A 17,499-nucleotide genomic window follows, 5' to 3' on the forward strand; every position below is an offset into this window, starting at 1 on the left:
GGAGGCAAAAGGGAGAGGAATTTTAAGATGTGGAAAAAAATACTCACAAAAATCTGAAATTATGTTCCCTAAGACGATGGTCTGAATGAGGAAACACTTACAGCTATGAAACAGGGTCCAAAGCTGAGATTTATTGTAGGCGAAACATTGTGTGACTGGAGGCAAGTCTGTTTCATTTCATTGTTATTTATTTTCATTGTGCCATTGATTATTTGCTTTTTCCTTAATTAGTTTTGAGGAAAGTGAGAAATGAAGAAACCAAAGATTCGGTAGCCTTGAAAGCTTCTTTTTTATTGTCGTGCCGAATCAAATCATTGCGATTGTAACTCATCAGACAGCTCATTTCAAACAACGAGGGAAAAACCTCTTTTTATCTTCAGAACCCAAAGCACCTCGCATTGCCTTTCCGCGGATTCTAAAATAGTAAGAGGTACTAATGAGGCTTCAGTATGTGGGCCAGGAAGTCTCCTAGGGTAGCAGCGAATACTCCTGTAATTTGTGCTGAGTTGCAGTTAACTTTGAAGCATGCAATATATTTTCAGAGCTGTGAAATGAATGGGGCAGCTGCAGTTCTTACTTACTCAGCAGATACATGTAGCGACATTCACTGACGTCATGATTAATTATATTGTGTTATTGGAGTCGTATTTGCGATTTGTGTTCTTGCTAACTACACCTCTCAAAGTAATTACATATTACAAGTAAGGAATGTGACATTTGTCTGAATATTGGAGTAAACGTAATAAAAAATTTAACATTTATTTCTGACACTGTAAATCTTGAATCCACATTTTATGTACATTCGAATCGTGCATTGTTTTAATAAAGTTGCAAACTATTTAAAGCAGTTTTTGGTGTGCTCAGTAAAACCCTAAAAGCAAAAAGAACAGATGATAGAGGGAATGCTGAACAATGTGAACATTCACCACCAGTCACAGATATCTGTGTTAAATCGATTGTTTGTTTTGCTCACCATGCCACCCCAGTGTGGAACCAGCAATATGCAAATCATTCTTGACACTGCTCCTTGTGGAAACTGTCCAGCCCAAACTGCCAGGCCAGGTCCTCCCGGACCAAAAATATGCATCCTAGGACTGGTTTTGGGTTATCTCCCCTCCTCAGTCAGGCTAGCTTGAATTTAATGGCAAAGTGAGCACAGGACCCACGTCTGGGCATACCCATCCCATTTAGGGCAACAAAAAAAGAACAGATGTTAGACATAATGCTGAACTATTCAAACATTCACTCCCAGTCACAGATCTGGTTTAATCAATTGTTTTTTTGCTTACCACGCCACCCCAGTTTGTACCCAGCCATATGAAAATCAGTCTTGACCTTGCTCCTCTTGGAAACAATCCAGCCCGAAACAGTCAAGCCAGGTCCTCTCTTTTCTGTAGGAGAAACTGGATTCACTCTGAGTAAAGCTGTGAATGACTATAAACTGGTGCTACTTAGATACCAGAGCCCCAGCCTTGTTACGTCTCGTGACTCATGGCCTCCCTCATCGGCTATGTCCCTGTGCCAGAGCCCTGATGACTAATACTGCATACCCTCAGGCCTAAATTAACACATTCCCTGACCTGGTACCCAAATTAACTTGAATGCTATATCCAATGAAAAGATGGTGGGATAGTCAGATATCATGCCGCTAGAAGGGGTGGGGGAATTTCAGTTTAATAAAGCAGGAAAACTTTGCATACCCTCACTAAGGTATATCTTCTGAACACACCTAACTTTTAGGCAGAGGGTTGCCCTTTGCCCATCAATATTAAATAAATAAAACCTATGTATTAATAAAGTTGTCTCGTTATTATTAGTAAGAAGTATGTGAATAGTAGAAGGGTATTACAGGCCTACCAGACATCTTTTGTTTTATGCTATAATACTGGTGAGAAGGAAAATCTGCCGTAAGTGGGTAGGGGATATCTTTCCACAACACTCAGAGTGAATTAATGGGGAGAACGTCAAACAAAAAGAAGACATTTTGGAGTCTCCTATTAAGATGGTCTAGGGAAAAGTTGGGGGGTAATTAAGGTATGCAAAAGGCATATGTCTGTTTGCCCCATGATTACACCATTCTACAATGGCCTCTCCAATTCGTTTGCTGTTGGTTACCAGACAATGCTGAGAGAGACATACCCATCTGCGACAATGTCCACATGTCCGCATGCCTATCTGAAGGTGTGCCAGCCCTGCCTTGGACCTATGGACCTGGGGTAAGGGCAGGTGGAATGGATATTGAAGTCAGAGGTGAATGAGAACAACAAACTATATATATATTTTTATATCAATATTAATATGTCGGAAAGTGGGTCATTGGGGGGGTAAGTATGCACTTACCACCGGCAATAAGGCCACCAAACTAGTATGAGGTGCATTAAAAGTCTCAGTAAATTAGTCCCTTGCTCATTCGTTGGTAGCTGACAACAAGCAGTCAGGCCTAACTTAGGAGACAGGTGTGTAAAGCATTTAAAAACACCATTACATCAAATAAGTAAGACACAAAATCCAATGTAGGGAATTGGAGAAATGAATTTCTAAATATTGACCACTTTAAAGTGCTTAAAAAAATGCCACATCTAGGACATCTGATCGTGTTTGCCCTGAACAAAGTCAAAGTTTGAGGCCAAACGCAAAAAAAAAAGCCTTGGCCGGATACATTAATCTGGAGGCCCGGCCAAAATGTTACCTTCACACTTAGAAACTCTTTTGGAGCTTTTTCATCCGACGTCGCTCGACCCTCCACAGCAGTTCAAATTTGGTGAGGGTTGGCCAGCTTGAAATTCTATGAGGTCACGGTCAAATCCTTGAAGTCTGAAGCTCTGAAGCTTTCAGTGGGAGAAACCTGAAATCCAGACCAGGTCGCGGTTGAAGGTAATTGGCATCTCTCTCGACATCCGGTCGGTCACCTCATGGATCTTTTTCACTAAACTCTTCTTCTAGTTCTCCAAACTTTAGGAGGAGCTTCCTGAAGGTCTCCTTGTAGTTTCAAAGTATCCAAATCACCAATCAAAAGGTCAGGAGGAAATTCCTATATGGTCTCTGGTATCTCTGGACTACAATCCCCACAAGGCACCTGACCAAATCCGTAAAAGCCTACTAGACGTACTCCAGGATGGGGACTGTAAGTGGAGAAGATACTGGTGGGCTCTGTTAACTTGTAGCATCCAGAGAGTCCACTCTTTAATCCTTCTTGAAGCAAGGCCCAGTCCCCATGGCGGTATTACCAGATTGTGCAGCCGGTGCCAATCATTCAGGGTGCAGGCCTTTAGGTACAGATCCGGAGTCCAGTAGGGCATTCCTTCTTCTCCTTGTAGTTTCAGGCAGCAGATCTGAGAGACTATGTAGCTCTCACATATTTATTCAGTTTTCTGGGGCAAAAGCAGAGGGGCAACTCTGTATAAAGGTGTTAATGGGTCCCACCCAAAAGCATGACAACTCGTGTGGCATCTTCTTGTCTCACAAAATAGTGCACTTCCAAAATCCAATATGGATTATTTCTCTCCGGAGGAATACGAGCTAGCTAAGCCAACACACATTGTTGCTTATTTCCATGAGCTCTCCTCCTCCTGTCCTAAGCTTGTTATCTAGCTGGGGCACAGGATGTGGGTGTAGGCACACCTGCCATTTCTTACTGATCTGCTCTCTCTTTGAGCTCAGTTTGATTTACCCAGCCACTTCTTTATGAACTATCGTCCTCATCTTCAGAGCTCTATCCATCAAATAACCTCTGCTCTAGGCAGGCCACTTATCACCTAATCAAAGCAGCCTGGCTAAGCCTGCTAAGGCTCATCAATCAGCAGAGACCACTAGAAGGCTGAATTTTGGCTTACAGAAGAGAACGTTCTATAATGTCTCTTCTGTACTGTTTATGATAAGTTCAACAGTGGCAAGTTGTTGACTTTATCAATACCAATCATTTAAGTCCTTGAATTATTTTTCACTCTTTTCCTAGCAATAGTTATACCTAAATAAAATATTGCAATGTTAGCGTATGGAGGTCAGTATCTACAATAGGGAAACATGAAATGGTCAGTTTCTTCATCATCAGGGCATATAAAACATCTTTAATAAGGTCCCAGCTTAAAGTTACATGCCCCCCTCCCCTGGAACACCTAGAGGAGACCTTGGGGGGGGGGGGATGCCTAAGATGTAGAAATAAGGTTGATTATCACTTTTAAAGTCCCCAAACCAAAAAGTCCCCTAAAGTCCAACCAAAGTTAAATTTGCAAACAATTTACTTTAAAAGACATTCTACAAAGTCAGACTGTCTTTACAATGACAGCAGGCACTCAGCAGTGCGCACAGGCAATCAATCAATCAATCAATCATTTGTAAAGCACACTACATACACGCTAGGGTCTCAAGGCACTGGGGAGGGGGGGTGCTACTGATCCAACAACCAGGTCTTGAGTATCCTCCTGAACGTCAGCAGGTCTTGGGTCTGTCATAGGTTGAATGGGAGGGTGTTCCATGTCTTGGTGGCGAGGTGGGAGAAGGATCTCCCGCCGGTGGTTGTTCTTCAGATGCGCGGGACGGTGGTGAGTGAGAGGTCGGCGGAGCGTAGCTGGCAGTTGGGGATGTAGAAGGAGCGCCGTCTGAAGAGGTAGGCTGGGCCGGTCTTGTGGAGTGCTTGTGTGCGTGGATGAGGAGCTTCAAGGATGGCCTCTTGTTGACGGGGAGCCAGTGCAGTTTTCTCAAGTGGGGGGTGATGTGGCCATGTCATGGTACGTCAAGAATCAGTTGTGCCGAGGCGTTTTGGATGTGTGGAGTCATTTGATGAGCTTGGTCAGGGCTCCAGCATAGAGGGCGTTTCGGTAGTTGAGTCTGCTGCTGAGTAGGGCCTGGGGGACTGTCTTTCTTGTATGTGTCGCGATCCATCTGTAGATCTTGCGGAGCATGCGGAGGGTATTGAAGCAGGAGGAGGAGGAGACGGCATTGACTTGCTTGGTCAATGAGAGCGTTGAGTTGAGGATGATTCCCAGGTTGTGTGTGTGGTCGGTGGGTGTCGGGGCTGCCCCCAGTGCCGTCGGCCACCAGGAGCCATCCCAGGCTGAAGGGTTGAAGCTGAGGATGAGGACCTCCATCTTGTCCAAGTTCAGCTTCAGACGGCTGATCTTCATCCAGTCGGCGACGGCCTTCATTCCTTCGTTGAGGTTGGCTTTGGCGGTGATGGGGTCCTTGGTGAGGGAGAGGATCAGTTGAATGTTGTCGGCGTAGGAGATTATGTTGAGGTCGTGCTGTTAGGCGACGTGTGCGAGTGGGGCCATGTAAATGTTAAACAGTGTCGGGCTGAGGGAGGATCCCTGGGGTACGCCTCAGATGATCTCAGAGGCTTTGGATCATCTGGTGTGGCAAGTGCAGGAAATCTGCTGGGCATCTAAACTTCCAAGTTTTATTATATACTAGCGACTTATAGATAGTTTGAACCCCCTAGCCCTATTATATACTAGGGACTTATAGGGCCTGTCGATACCAATTGTGAGAATTTACTTTTAAGTACAGGCTGCATGGCAGGACTGCCTTAACAGCAAGCCCACAGCAGTGCACACGATCTGCTGGGCCTCTAAACCTCCATGCCCTATTATATACGGATGTATGACGTTACAACACATACTTTTACAACGCCTACCTTTACTTCGCAAGTTTTACAACGCATACCATTACAACGCATAGTGCTTTTGGGCGCTGGATAGTGAATAGTTTAATTTACTATTCCAACTCCAGTCCCCGTGGATAGTAGGGAAGGTGTTGGATAGTACATTAAACCTATTCCCTATCCTAGAGCGCCCCCCAGCGCAATGCGTTGTAATGGTTTGCGTTGTAAAAGTTGCGTCGTAAAGGCACTGCGTGGTAAAAGTTGTGTTGTAAAGGATATTTACCATTATATACTATGGACTTATAGGTAGATTGCACCCCCTGGCCCTATTATCTACTAGGCACTTATAGGGTCTGTCATTACCAATTGTAGGTGTACCCTATTACATGTATTTTTTGTTAACATTGCACTGGCCCTGGGCTTGCTTAGCAGAGCCCAGGGTACAATCAGAGTCAGTTACCATCAATATCATTCAGCAAACAAGTGAACAGGGAAAAGGATGAGTTTCTAACACAATATCCCTATTAAAGGTCCGAAAAGTAAAAGAAGGACTAGGAACACGGGGGACTCACAGCAATTCTGAATGCTTTCTTTGCATGCAAAATTTACTTGTATAAGCTTACATCAGAAGAATGTTGTGGTGTTCATTTTGAGTCTGCCAACCCTAAATTCTTGATGTGCTATCACCTGATGGAATATGGCTGAACTCCATCCCTTTGCACATTTTTTCTTTTGCCCTGTGACTTTAGTTTACCCTCTCAGTGAAGTGAAGGGCTAGATCTAGTGTTAGGGAAATGGGTTATAATCTGTAAAAACTACCAGTTTTTCCAGTTTCTGACAGTCCCGAATCTCTACTGGCATGGTGAACCTTTAGAATTGTTTCACAATGCGAGCTCTGTTACAATGGATTATGAGCTGCAGCCTGTAGTGCTTGCCTTTTAATATAAGGCCTGCTGCTAGCTAAAGGCAGGGCTCTGGGTTGGTTTAATAGGGCAGTTATAGGGATGTATGACGTTACAACGCACACTTTTACAACGCATACCTTTACAACGCATTTTTTACACCGCAACATCCATTACAACGCACACCTTTACAACGCATACCATTACAACGAATTCTTAAAAAATACCTCTACAACACATTCCACTACAACGCATACTACATTTACAACGCATACCATTACAACGCATTACATTACATTACAAATAAGGTAAGTGTTGGATAGTGTAGGGGTTAAAATTACTATTCTAACTCCAGGGGGTGCAACAGTAGGGAAAATATTGATAGTGTAAAGGGGTTAAAATTACTATTCTAACTCCAGGGGGTGCAGCAGGAGGGTAAGTATTGGATGGTAAGTTTTGTTTTGTAATGGTATGCGTTGTAGTGGTATGCGTTGTAGTGTCATGCGTTGTAATGACTGCGTTGTAAATGTATGCGTTGTAATGGATGTTGCGTTGTAAAAGTTTCGTTGTAATGGTAGTGCGTTGTAAAAGTTGCGTTGTAAACGTTACATCCCCAGTTATAGGGAGTGGATTTGCAGTGTACATACCTGAAGCGCTTAATGTATGGGGACAGGACATTACTTCATTTTGAATCTTGTGTGTGAGAGTGTTTCACATGATGGAGGATAGAGAGAGCCTGCCAGATAGGGATGCAGAGCAAACATTTCTGAGGTCCTTTGAAATGGACCAATGTCCTTTTTGATAGGAAGGAAAGCAACAGATGCATCTTTGTGTCTGGTTCCCTCTTCCCTAAAGGTGCTATTGTAGACTGTAGTGTGTGGAATCTGAGTGTGAAAGCATCTTCATCTTTTATGCCTTTGTTCTAGGTCTCTCTGACAAGGAACTCCCAGCCCCACCCATTGTTCCTGCGTATTTTGAATGACAAAGATTTTGCCTGATATTTGTGATTTTAAAGATCCAAATTTGGAGCCTGAAACCAGTTCTAGAAGTGAATCAATGACATCTACATTGTTGCCTGCAAAACTGTGATAAGTACTGTATTGAAACTCAGATCAGTGTGCCACTATATTTATTGACTAGAAACCTTATTGATTGGTGAAGAGGGTGGATTTTAACACCTCTGGTGAGCAAGACTAATCCAATGAAGATGTTTGGAGATTGCTCGGCTGTTCAGTGGGAATATTTAACAACTACAATGAGCAAGACTAACACCAAAAGACCTACTGAGAGAGTGAAAAGATATCATCTTAATGTATCAAGCTTTAACAGAATAACTGCAGACATAAATTATTAATGCCTGTTGGGAGGAACAACTCACTATTTCTTTCCCTGTCAACAGGCATTTCAAATTAATGCAAATAACACAGAATGATGTAAAACGTTAATATATGTTTTGTTTTGGACTAAATAGTGACATTTCATTGTTCCAGTTGTACTTGCCAGCTGTACAGTCCCTCAAACCTGTCACCCACCCATACAGATAAGAAAGACTGCAGAAAGTTCGGTTTCTGGAGGTTACAGTTTCCAAGCGTCTGGCATTGTGACAGGGCTGAGATGGTCAGAGATATCTAGGATAGAAGATGTGACTACCATGGAGTGAATAGCAGTCTCAGAAATCATGCTTTCAGTGGAATTCAAGAGATATCTATTCTGAAGTGGACACACTGATGGAGGAGGAACGTGGATCAAGTCAGTTGAAGGCTGCAGTAAAGCTGGGGTTGGAGTAGGGGAGTAAGAGATTTGTGGTGGATTGGTTGGGACAGGGATGGCTTTAGAATGACGAAGTAATGAAGGATAATTTAGAGTGATGGTATAGAGAGAACATTTGGGGGAAGGGAAGTATCAGAGTAAAGAAAAGCAAGTGATGGAGGTGAATCTAAGATGTTAAACTGAGGAGTTGCCAGTAGGAAGTAGTAGTGCTGGGAAGATAGATCACACATGGTGAAGGTGGTGGAGTGTAGTCAACATGAAAAAAATCTGTGTCTCAAGGGGGTTGGAGCAGGTATGAAAGGAGATAACACCAGTATTGTCAGCCATCTGAGAAGTACTCAGAACAACATGGATACAGGAGGATAGCAGAGATGAGGGGGACAAATGGAAGGGGAAAATCTGAAGAGAGACAACAGAGGGGGAAAAGCAAACTGCTGAGTCACTTTTAGTAGTGGATGGAAATAGACCAGTCATGGTATTTAACAGGACGCTTTGGACAGGCTAAAAGAAAGAGACAATGAATTTCAGCCAGATTAATATCTGTTAGAACTGGGGGTCTCTAGTTGGCAGAGGTAAGTACCTTAGACCAAGTAGGGACCCTTGCTTCTAGTCAGGGTGAAGGAATAACCCTCTGAGATAACCCCTGCTCACCCTCTAGGTAGCATGGCACGAGCAGTCTAGGCTAAACAGAGGCAATGTGGATAACATTTGCACTTAAAACAACCGTAATCCCCAATCCACCACAAACTGAGACCACACAGGTAAGTATATTTTATAAAAATATACATCTTTATCTAGTTTCAGCAAGGTAAATCAAGCAGTTGCACGATAATTACTTCATTATAAAATGTTGCACTTAATCTTAATGGTTGCACTTAATCTTTATGATGGTACTTGTGAATAGGAAGTTCTTAGAAACAAAACAGTCTCAAGTCTCTTAAATCAGCCTGCAAAAATATGGTTGCTGATTTATGTTTAATGGGCTCTCAAAACGAGCATCCTAAGCAATGCCAGTAGTCAGATAATTGCCAAAATAGCCCTGGGAGCAACTGCACCCCAAGCGCTGCAAGCGCGCCTCACCGCGTGCTCCTTGGACTCTTTTCCTTCCACCGGCACAGCCTCCCACGCCCGCTGGCTTCAGGTGCCCCGCGCCTGCAGAGCACACTCGCTCCTTGCCCCGGCCGGTCCTGGTTGCTCTCCCACCCGCTCTCGGCAATCCCACGAGCGGCGGGGGAGGTAGGCAGGCGCTTAGCTGCTGAGACGGCAGGCCAGGGGTCTCCAAGGCCCTCGCTGTTCCCTCGGCGAGGACGGGTCCCTTCTTCCCGGGTCCGGCGGTGATCAGGCGGCACTCGAAGAGGTCCCGATGACGGGGACCAATCCTGTCGCGGCAAAGGGGGCGAGCCTCCAGCAGCACCCGGGAGTCAGCCAATGGCAGTGCGGCTCCCAGGACAGGCAAACAATGACGCTCCGCTCCTTCGGCCAATCACGCACGATAACGCTGATGACGCTGCGCCGCACGGGCCAATCTTGTCGCGGCGTTAGTGAGGGGGCTCGGCTCCCTCAGCCAATGGGAGCGCGGCGGCTTCGTTCTTTGCCGCTTCAGCTCCCCAACGATCGGCAATCTTCTGGGGGTATTCCTGGCCCCCGGGCAGCGGCGGTGACACAGCTCACAATTGTTTTCAGGGCGCCTTGCACTGGGGAGGTCCACAGACCTCCGCTCTTCACCCCTCACGTGTCGACGAACACGTCGATCTCGGCCACACAGCAGGCTGGGTCAGCGCGGCGCTCTCCAGCAGATTAGAGAGCAGCCCGTTCACTAAGCAGGCAAACTACAGGGTTTCCCAATCTCCTTGCCACACAGCAGCTTCAGGGGGCACAGCAGAGTCTTGCAGTCCTTGGGCAACCTTTATGTCCCTGGGTTGCAGACAGGGGGCCAGCTCTTCTCAGGCCCTTGGAGATTCAAGGTTGTAGACACAGCACACAGCAAAGTCTTTTAGTTTCAAGCAGGTAGGGTCACAGCACACAGCAAAGTCCCTTTCTCCTCCTCAGCTTTCAGTTGCACGGCAGAACAGGTCAGCCCTTAGAGCACACAGCAAGGCAATCTTCCTTTAGTTCTCCAGCAGTCCTTCTTCCAGCAGATGTTCCTTCTTGCTTGTAGGATCTTAGAATCTGAAGCACTTAGGTGTTTCTAGTTTTCTTCTTCCTGTCAGCTTCAGGGTCAGAGGTGTCAGTTGGCCGGCAGGAGAGGGAGCCAGCAGGGTGGGCAGGCAGGCACAGCCCGGCACTATCAGGCGCTTCTTCCTCCCACCTCCCTAGCAGCAGATGCGGCCTTTCACCCACGGGCTGACTCCTACCCCCCTCCTCCGGGGGCTATGCAGCCCCTGTCACACCCAGACCAGACAGGCATTCCACAAACCCAGGCACACAGAAAGGTTTAGACAAGAGAACAGCCACTTTCTAAAAGTGCTATCCTCCATCACAGGATTTAAAAACACCCTTCACTAAATGATGTGTCATTAAATTCTGAGTTCAGGGATATCTTTCACTTATGTCCCATCTTGTTCCTATGGGAAGATAGGCTGGTATCACACGGGGCCAGCCTCCTCCATGTTACTCTATGGAGCAAGATAGCCTTACAGCAGTGAGAACATAAAATGGCTGCAGCCCACTACCAGAGCATGTGACCTGCACTAGTACATGCTCTACCTTATCCATACACTGCACCCTGCCCAGGGGGGTACCTTGAGCCTTCCATAGGGGTGACTGAGGTGCACAGACAGGGAAGGGTTAGGCCCAGCCAGTGGAGACACTGGCCAGGGGGACAGGCAGTCACTGACTGCACACAGGCCCTGCGCTGGCATGCCTGAGTCACCTTTTTAGGGCTACTCATGTGGGTGGCGCAATCTGCGCTGCAGGCCCACTAGTAGCATCTGTCATCACCAGCCCTGGCACACATAGTGCACTTTACTAGGGACTTCATGGTGATGCAAATATGCCAATCAGGTATATTTAATCCATGGCAATTAACAGAGGGAACACTTACACTCTGGCACTGATCAGCAGTGGCAGAGTGTCCAAAGCATCTAAACCAGCAAAAACGAAATCCAGCACAGCATCAAAACACATGAGTCAGAGGCAAAAAGATGGGGGAAGAACCACGCCAAAGGTGTCAGGTCTAACACGTGTCCCCTCCAGCTGAAAGTGGGGAGAACTACCCAACTTCTTGGGAGTCCTCATCACTAAGGCGGAAGAATCTGGACAGACCGTCAGCATTGGCGTGTTCTGTACCAGGGCGGTGCTCCACCGTAAAGTCCATCCCCTGTAGGGAAATGGACCACCTCAACAGTTTTGGATTCTCACCCCTCATCTGCATCAACCATCTGAGGGGCCTGTGGTCGGTCTGAACACAGAAGTGAGTCCCAAACAGGTAGGGCCTCAGCTTCTTCAGAGCCCAGACCACAGCGAAAGCTTCTCTTTCAATGGCACTCCATTTCTGTTCCCTGGGGATTAGCCTCCGGCTAATGAAAGCCACTGGTTGATCTCCTCCCTCCTCATTGATCTGTGAGAGTACTGCTCCCACGCCTTGCTCTGAAGCGTCAGTTTGCACAATGAACTCACTGGAAAAGTCAGGTGCCTTAAGCACCGGTGCTGTGCACATGGCAGTTTTGAGGGTGTCAAAAGCAGTTTGACAGGCCTCGGTCCAATTCACTTTCCTGGGCTGATTTCTAGATGTCAGCTCTGTTAAAGGGGCCACAATGGTGCCATAACCTTTGAAAAACCGTCTGTAATACCCGGTGAGACCTAAAAAGGCTCTCACCTCAGTCTGGGTCTTGGGGGGGCTCCCAAGCCAGAATGGTATCAATCTTTGCCTGTAGGGGCGCCACCTGGCCGCTCCCCACCTGGTGTCCCAAGTACACCACCGATCCCTGCCCTATCTGGCATTTACTGGCCTTGATAGTGAGGCCTGCCTTCTGCAGAGCCTTCAACACTTCAGTGAGGTGTTGCAGGTGTTCCTCCCAAGTGGAGCTGAACACAGCAATGTCATCCAGGTAGGCTGCACTGAATTGCTCCAGCCCCGCCAGGACCTGGTTGACCAATCTCTGAAATGTGGCGGGGGCATTTTTCAACCCAAAGGGCATGACACGGAACTGGAAGTGCCCCTCCGGTGTGGAAAATGCTGACCTCTCCTTTGCCTCCTCGGTTAAGGCAATCTGCCAGTATCCTGAAGTCAAATCAAAAGTGCTCAGGTACTGGGCAGCTCCCAACCGATCCACCAGCTCATCAGCTCTGGGGATGGGGTGCGCGTCAGTCTTGGTGACCGCATTGAGCCCACGGTAGTCCACGCAGAACCGGAGTTCTGGGGTGCCACCGGGGGTGGCAGCTTTCTTAGGCACTAAGACCACTGGGCTAGCCCAGGGGCTGCTGGAGGGCTCAATAACCCCTAGCGCCAACATCTTGGAAACTTCTTCCTTGATGCTGGCTCTGACCTTGTCAGCCACTCTGTAAAGCTTCTGTTTCACAGGCAGACTGTCTCCAGTGTCCACATCGTGGACGCACCACTTGGTGACACCTGGGGTCCGGGAGAACAGGGGGGCGAACTGACCCAAGACTTGGCGACAGTCCTTTGCTGCTCTGGGGTCAGGGTGGGGGAGAGGACCACACCATCCACTGACCCATCTTGCTCCTTAACTGCCAGGAGGTCAGGGAGAGGATCACTATCCTCCTCCCCTCCAGCATCTGTAGCCTTGAGCATAGTCACTTCAGTCCTCTCAAAGTGGGGCTTGAGGCGGTTCACATGTAGCACTCTCAGGGGCTGCCTGGGAGTCTTCAGGTTAACCAAATAGGTAACCTCGCTCTTGCGCTCCACCACCTCATATGGCCCAGACCACTTGTCACGGAGCGCACAAGGCTCCACTGGCGCCATCACCCACACTTTCTGACCAGGGTGGAACTCAACCAGAGAAGTGTTCTGGTCATACCACCTCTTCATTTCCTCCTGGCTAGCCTCCAGGTTCTCTTGAGCGAGCTTCCTGAAGCGCTTGGTCTGGTTGCGAATGGCCAGCACATAGCTGAACACATCCTGAGGGGTTTTCCCACGGGATTTCTCCCACCCCTCCTTCACCAGAGTAAGAGGCCCTCTGACAGGGTGGCCATACAGCAACTCAAAGGGACTGAACCCTAAGGATTTCTGAGGCACCTCCCTGTAGGCAAAGAACAGGCATGGTAACAAGACGTCCCATTTCCGCCTCATGGGCTCTTCCAGGCCCATAATCATGCCCTTCAACGTGCGGTTGAATCTCTCAACCAACCCATTTCCTTGAGGGTGGTAAGGAGTGGTGAATTTGTATGTCACCCCACACTCACTCCACAGGGACTTCATATACCTAGAAATGAAGTTTGTCCCTCTGTCTGAGACCACCTCCCTGGGAAATCCCACACGGGAAAAGATTCCCATCAAGGCGCGGCCCACCACTGGGGCGGTGACTGTCCTGAGCGGGATGGCTTCCGGGTAGAGAGTGGCATGGTCCACCAAGACCAGGATAAACCTGTTGCCTAGGGCTGTCTTGGGATCCAGGGGCCCCACGATGTCAATGCCCACCCGCTCAAAAGGGGTGCTCACCACAGGAAAGGGTTGGAGGGGTGCCACGCACTTCCCTCCGCTCTTGCCACTAGCCTGACAAGTTTGGCAAGACTTACAAAAGGCAGCGACGTGCTTCTTCATCTGGGGCCAGTAGAAATGGGTGACAAGCCTGTGATAGGTCTTGTCTTGCCCCAGATGTCCTGCGAGAGGCACGTCATGAGCCAGACCCAGTAGGAAGTTCCTGAAGCGCTCGGGTACTACCAGCACACGGGCTGCACCGGGCTCAGCGAACTTAGGCTCACTATAAAGTAAGTCGTCCTCCCAGTAGATCAAGTGTTCCTTGGACCCCAGGCCTGCTGCCGCACACCAATGAGAGAAGGGCACTCCTTCTGAGCCTGGCAGAATTTCTCCCTGGAGGGACCACCCTCTTGCTGCCACTGGGGCAGCTCAGGAAATTCCCCTAGTTCGGCCACCTGCTCCCCTGTAGGTTCCAGGGCCTCCCCCTCTGGGTCTGCCTCCTCCTGGACCGTGGGAACAGTGTGGGCCGGTTTCCCGCGCCCTCTACCCCTTCTTCTCTTGGCAGGTTCCTGGGCCATTGTTCCAGGCTCCAGCTCTGCTAGACCGCCCTCTCTGGCTGTCATTGCACGGGTGGACACACAGATCCACGCAGGCAAACCCAACATCTCCAAGTGAGTCCTGTGCTCCACCTCTTTCCATGGGGAGCTCTCCAGGTCATTACCTAATAGACAATCTACAGGCAAGGCATCACTTACAACAATCTCCAAAATACAGGAGACTCCTCCCCATTCAAATGGAACTTTTGCCAACTTGCAGTAGCGCACTGAACTGTCAGCTGCCACCACAGGTCAGAGTACCTTGGGAACAATTTGCTCTTCAGACACCCACCGACACCTGACAGATGTCACGCTGGGCCCTGTGTCTCTGAGAGCCTCCACCTCCTGTCCATTGATGGTCACCTTCCGCCCGTATTTCTTAGTGTTTTGGGGCAGCAAGGTTTCCTGGGCCATCTCTTGGTCTCCTAGAGAGACAAGGGTCATCAATGCTAACCCCTTCTCCCCACTAGAAATCAAATCCCCTCCCAAAGCTACACTGGCTAACGCCGGAGCTGGAGCTGGAGCCCCAGTGGGTGCTGATTTCTTCTTTGGACAGTTGGGAGCAATGTGCCCCACCTCCCTACATGAATAGCAAGTAAGTGGGGTCTTTTTGTCCTGCGTGCCCTTATGGGGCCAGGACTTCTTAGGCTTGGGGGGTTGAGACACCTTCTCCTGGGAACCATTTTGGGGCCCTTTAGAAGACTCCTTTGATTACCCGTGTCCCCCCCACTCTTCTGCGGGGGACCCTGTCCACCTTTGGCTGGGGTACTTACCACCCCCTTGTGGACCCTGGTGCTAGTCCAGCGGTCCGCCTCTTTAGCAAGCTCACTGGGGTCAGTTAACTTGCTATCCAAAAGATGCTGGCGCACATAAACTACTTAAGTGCTCCCAACTAATCAAGTGACACAACCCCACATAATCAGTAACTTTGCGGCCCTTTATCCAACCTTCCAGTGCACGCGTGTACATACTCACACACTCCACCCAAGTACTTGAATCAAGCTTCTTGAAGTTCCTAAACTTCTGGCGGTACTGTTCTGCAGTGAGCCCATACCTGAGGCACAAAGCCTCCTTCATTGCGGGGTAGGCTAAAGCATCTGCTGCTTCTAAGGGTGCCAAAACATCCCTCCCAGAGGCCTCAAAATGCTTCCACAATCCTGCCCCCAATTCTTCTCAGGCACTTCATTCATCCTTAAGGCAAGTTCATACGCTCTGAACCACGCATAAATATCCTCACCCCTCTGATAATTCTGTACCAGATCCTTTGGTATGTATACCTTACCCGCCTGTACCGGTTGTGCGCTGCCACCATTAGAACTGGACTCCACCGTTTTAAATTTAATGTCCAGCTCCTTCATGCTCAACTCATGAGCCAATTGGAGTTTCTTCTCCTCCAAAGCAAGAGTATGTCTTCTCTCTTGCGCCTCTCTCTCCTGCGCCTCTCTCTCAGCTTCAAGGCGTAGTCTCTTCTCATCGGCTTGCGCTCTGAGCTTAAAAAGCTCAATCTCATGGGCCCTAGCTCTCTGATTCTCCTCCACTTCCTCTGGAGAAATAATCCTACCGGAGTGGTTGCTGCCAGTCCTAGACACTGCCTTCGTCACTGGCAACTCACTGGGCAAAAAAGCATTCTCCTGTGCGCCTTCCTCTCCAGTAGTAGCTTCTGGATCACCATGTTTGGCCTCCCACCAGGCCCTCAGAGCTTTCTGTAGCTCTTCCTTGTTTGCGCTGCCCCTTACTGGGCATTCAAGCCGTTTGCAGAATTTTCTCAGTTGCTCCTTGTTATTGGTAAACAACTCCTGGATTTCAAATTCCACTTCCACTTCTCCATTCACGCTTGGCTTTTTCTGAGACATGATGCTTCCTAACCTTTTCAACTAAAAGGTTTCACCAAAAATAAAAAATCTTGCGCTACCTGTGCTGCTAAACTAGACTAGTGATGTACAAGAAATCACTGCCGGTCAAGTGCAATTATTAGTTCAAAATCCGCACCGCTAGTTGGCAGGGGTAAGTACCTTAGACCAAGTAGGGACCCTTGCTTCTAGTCAGGGTGAAGGAATAACCCTCTGAGAACCCCTGCTCACCCTCTAGGTAGCATGGCACAAGCAGTCTAGGCTAAAGAGAGGCAATGTGGATAACATTTGCACTTAACACAACCGTAATCCGCAATCCACCACAAACTGAGACCACACAGGTAAGTATATTTTATAAAAATATATATCTTTATCTAGTTTCAGCAAGGTAAATCAAGCAGTTGCACGATAATTACTTCATTATAAAATGTTGCACTTAATCTTAATGGTTGCACTTAATCTTTATGATGGTACTTGTGAATAGGAAGTTCTTAGAAACAAAACAGTCTCAAGTCTCTTAAATCAGCCTGCAAAAATATGGTTGCTGATTTATGTTTAATGAGCTCTCAAAACGAGCATCCTAAGCAATGCCAGTAGTCAGATAATTGCCAAAATAGCCCTGGGAGCAACTGCACCCCAAGCGCTGCAAGCGCACCTCACCGCGTGCTCCTTGGACTCTTTTCCTTCCACTGGCACAGCCTCCCATGCCCGCTGGCTTCAGGCACCCCGCGCCTGCCGTGCACACTCGCTCCTTGCCCCAGCCAGTCCTGGTTGCTCTCCCGCCCGCTCTCGGCAATCCCACGAGCGGCGGGGGAGGTAGGCAGGCGCTCAGCTGCTGGGACGGCAGGCCAGGGGTCTCCAAGGCCCTCGCGGTTCCCTCGGCGAGGACGGGTCCCTTCTTCCCGGGTCCGGCGGTGATCAGGCGGCACTCGAAGAGGTCCCGATGACGGGGACCAATCCTGTCGCGGCAAAGGGGGCGAGCCTCCAGCAGCACCCGGGAGTCAGCCAATGGCAATGCGGATCCCGGGCAGGCAAACAATGACGCTCCGCTCCTTCGGCCAATCACGCACGATAACGCTGATGACGCTGCGCTGCACAGGCCAATCCCGTCGCGGCGTTAGTGAGGGGGCTCGGCTCCCTCAGCCAATGGGAGCGCGGCGGCTTCGTTCTTCGCCGCTTCAGC

The sequence above is a fragment of the Lissotriton helveticus genome, chromosome 12 (assembly GCF_964261635.1).
Source record: "Lissotriton helveticus chromosome 12, aLisHel1.1, whole genome shotgun sequence".
Taxonomy (NCBI): domain Eukaryota; kingdom Metazoa; phylum Chordata; class Amphibia; order Caudata; family Salamandridae; genus Lissotriton; species Lissotriton helveticus.